Source organism: Cicer arietinum, chromosome 2 (genome assembly GCF_000331145.2).
Source record: "Cicer arietinum cultivar CDC Frontier isolate Library 1 chromosome 2, Cicar.CDCFrontier_v2.0, whole genome shotgun sequence".
Lineage (NCBI taxonomy): Eukaryota > Viridiplantae > Streptophyta > Magnoliopsida > Fabales > Fabaceae > Cicer > Cicer arietinum.
In genome coordinates this window covers 24,072,780-24,077,391 of record NC_021161.2, presented here as the reverse complement: position 1 = coordinate 24,077,391, position 4,612 = coordinate 24,072,780, and positions in this window count along the sequence as shown.

Sequence of the window (4,612 nt, the reverse complement as noted above, 5' to 3'; positions counted from 1 at the left end):
GGGAGCTTAAGATAGATCAATTGTTTGAAGCTCATGATATTAGAGAAGATATGAGAGTTAAGTTGGCTACATTAGAGTTTAAGGATCATGCTTTACTTTGGTGGGACCAAAATGTCAAAGAAAGGAGGAGATGTGGTGCTAGGCAACTAGATGATTGGGATGAATTAAAAGCACTTTTGAGAAAGAGGTATGTACCATCGCATTATCAAAGGGAGCTACATCAAAAACTACAAAGGTTGAAACAAGGCTCCAAGAGTGTGGAGGATTATTATAAGGACTTTGAGACTTTGATCATTCGCTCCAAAATTAGAGAAGATGACGATGCCATAATAGCTAGGTTCTTGGATGACCTAAGCTATGAGATTAGAGATGTGATTGAGTTGCAACACTTTATGGATATTGAGGAGCTTGTTCATAAGTCATCTACCATTGAACAACAATTGAAGAGAAAAAGTATTTATAAAAAGTATTCATCTAACAAAAACTCCTCACATTGGAACAAACATAAAAGAGATGGTGATTCTCCATTGGCTTCGGTCAAAGAAGGTAAGTCTTCTAAACCTAAAGCTCAACTTCCTAGTTCTTCTTCTCATTCTTCAATTAAATGTTTTAAATGCTTAGGAAGAGGTCATATAGCATCTAATTGTCCAAATAAAAAGTCTATGATTGCAAAAGCCAAAGAGGTATATGAAAGTGATTCTTCCTTTTATTCTTACTCTTCACAATCATCTCCAAGTGAACTAGGGAGTGACTATGAATTGGCTCCCGTTGAAGGAGATCTTCTCATGGTTAGAAGAATCTTAGGAGTCCAAGTTAAGGATGATGATTCTCAATAAGAAAATATTTTTCATACTAGATGTCTTGTTGATGGAAAAGTTTGCTCTTTGATAGTTGATAGTGGTAGTTGTACCAATGTGGCTAACACTAGATTAATCACAAAACTTGGCTTGAAAACCATTAAACATCCGAGGCCATATAAGCTTCAATGGCTAAAGGACGATGTTGATATTTTGGTGGATAAACATGTTTTGGTAAATTTTAGCATTTGCAAATATCATGATGAAATTTTGTGTGATGTTGCGCCTATGGAGGTTGGCCATATTTTGTTAGGGCGGCCATGGAAATTTGATAGAAAAGTTCATCATGATGGTCACACTAACATTTACTCTTCTGTGCATAAAAAGCATAAAGTGTCTCTTTTACCTCTTAGTCCCAAAGAAGTTTATCTTGATCAAACTCAATGGAATCTAAAGAGGGACAAAGAGATCAAAGAACAAAAAGGAAAATATATTATGAATGCTCATGACTCAAGTAACCAAAATTCTTTACCTAGGGTCGAAAACTTATTTGCTAGAGAGCATGTGGTTAGGAAAGCTTTGTTGACTAGACAATCGGTATATTTTCTATATTGCAATTATTTATGTTTGTCTACGTCACATGATGATATTCCTCCTTCATTCAATTGTCTTTTAAAAGAGTTTGATGATGTGTTCCCTAAAGAACTTCCTCATGGCCTACCTCCTCTTAGAGGCATAGAGCACCACATTGATTTGATTCCTAGTGCTTCTTTGCCTAATAGGCCTCCTTATAGAAGTAATCCGGAACAAACTAAAGAAATTGAAACACAAGTCCACAAACTTTTGGAAAATGGTTGGGTTCAAGAGAGTCTTAGTCCTTGTGACATGCCGGTAATCTTAGTACCAAAGAAAGATGGCACATGGCACATGTGCACCGATTGTCGTGCTATTAATAATATTACCATCAAATACAGACACCCTATACCTAGACTTGATGATATGTTAGATGAATTGCATGGTGCATGTGTATTTTCCAAAATTGACTTAAAAAGTGGTTATCATCAAATTCGGATTAGAGAGGGCGGTGAATGGAAAACGGCTTTTAAAACCAAGTTTGGCCTTTATGAATGGTTAGTTATGCCATTTGGCCTAACTAATGCCCCTAGTACTTTCATGAGATTGATGAACCATGTTTTAAGACACTTCATTGGAAAATATGTGGTTGTTTACTTTGATGATATTCTTGTGTATAGCTTGAACATGCATGATCATATTGAGCATCTCAAGAGTGTTTTACAAGTCCTAAGAGAAGAGAAGTTGTTTGCTAACCTAGAAATGTGCTTTTTTTTGCCAAAGTGAGGTTACTTTCTTAGGATTTGTAGTAAGTGCACAAGGTGTTAAAGTAGATGAAGAAAATATTAAGGCTATAAGGGATTGGCCAACACCTAAAAGCATGAATGAGGTTAGGAGTTTTCATGGTCTTGCTAGCTTCTATAGGCGTCTTGTGCCTAATTTTAGTACTTTGGACGCTCATTTGAATGAGATTGTTAAGAAAAATGTTGCATTTAAGTGGGGACAAGATCAAGAAGATGCATTTACTAATTTAAAGGAAAAATTGATGCATGCACCTATCTTGGCCTTGCCTAACTTTGCAAAAACTTTTGAAATTGAATGTGATGCATCTAATATTAGAATAGGGGCTGTTTTGCTACAAGAAGGTCATCCAATTGCATATTTTAGTGAGAAATTGAGTGGAGCACACTTGAACTATTCCACTTATGATAAGGAACTATACGCTTTAGTTAGAGCATTGCATACTTGGCAACATTATTTGTTTCCTAAGGAATTTGTGATACATAGTGATCATGAATCCTTAAAGTATCTAAAAGGGCAAGGTAAGCTAAATAAGAGACACGCAAAATGGGTTGAATTCTTAGAACAATTTCCATATGTCATCAAACACAAGAAAGGGAAAGCTAATGTGGTAGCCGATGCACTTTCAAGGCGGTACTCACTAATCTCCACTCTTCAAACTAGGCTTCTTGGTTTTGATAATATTAGAAATTTGTATGCCTTAGATGTTGATTTTGCTTCTCTTTTTCATGATTGTGAACTTATGGCACATGACTCTTATTATAGACATGATGGTTATTTGTTCAAGGGCACTAGACTATGCATTCCTAAGTGTTCATTGAGAGAATTGCTCGTGAGAGAGGTGCATGAGGGTGGTTTAATGGGTCATTTTGGGGAACATAAGACTCTTGACATGTTGCATGAACATTTTTATTGGCCTAAAATGAAGCATGATGTGCATTTAATTTGTTCTAGGTGCATAGTTTTTAAGAAGGCTAAATCTAAAAGCATGCCTCATGGTTTGTATACCCCTATTCATATTCCTTCATCTCCTTGGGTTGATTTGTCCATGGATTTTGTGTTAGGGCTACCCAAGAACAAAAGTTGTCGTGAAAGCATTTTTGTTGTTGTAGATCGCTTTTCTAAGATGGCACATTTCATTCCTTGTCATAAAGTTGATGATGCAAGTCATATTGCAAACTTGTTTTTCAAAGAGGTTGTAAAATTACATGGTATACCTAAATCCATTGTTTCGGATAGGGATACTAAATTCTTGAGTCACTTTTGCAAACCTTTGTGGGCTAAACTAGGTACAAAGTTGTTATTTTCCACTACTTGTCATCCTCAAACGAATGGACAAACCGAAGTGGTCAATAGAACTCTTGGCACCATGCTTAGAACACTTTTGCATGCAAATCCAAAGGCTTGGGAAGAGTGTTTGCCATTTTAACCATCCAAATTTCTCTCTAAAATATCTGACTTCTCCATTTATAAAATTCCTTAGTTTGAACCGTTCTCCTTCACCGTAAGTCCGATTTGAGTGAAACCAACGCCAAAACGACCGTGTGAAAAATTTCTATTTTATCCAATGATTTGTTTTCTAATTTATGGTAACCTTCCTTGACCGAATTTCAATTTATTTTTTAGAGTATCTTCTCATAAACTATTTTTAACGTTTACCCATAAACTGTCGAGTTAGATCGATTGATGGACAAAGAGTCAATGAACAAAGGCTGTTTGCTCATGGAATCGTATCCGTGTGTGAAAGCGTCGAAATAAGGTAAGGGGTGAGAGAGCGTTTGAATTCATGAGTATAATATATTGTGAGATGAACGGGAAAACCGTATTTCCCAACAATTCATTCGGGACTCGCTACGTACGGCAGTAGCCCTTTGAGTGATAAATTAATTAATTTGCAAATAAGAAAATTGTGAGATTAAAATGTGAAATAGAAATATTTATAAAGTGTTGATTGATTTAATATCGTTAAATGTGTGATATTTTATATTATTGTGATATTTAACATTATTGTGATATTTGATATTATTGTGATATTTAAGATTATTGTGATATTTGATGTTATTGTGATATTTGATATCATTGTGATATTTGATATCATTGTGATATTTGATTTCAAATGAATTTAGTGCATATGTTTGATTAAATGAGTTTATGTGAATGCAGTGTATAATGTAAGTTTATTTGATGATGATGTGTGATTTATGATATAAATATGTGATAAGTTTATGTGATGAGATATGATTAATGATAGTGATATTGTGATGAGAATATTGAATTAACCCCATAGTTGATAAAATAATGGTGATTTCAATTTGTGTTTGAGATGACGGTTTTAATGGAGTATCATATACCAACGAGGGGAGAAAAATAAATATTGTGAATTTGTGAACTGGAGATTATTTTGTCATCATATAGGTAGGGCCTGACAAGCCTAGTGATTC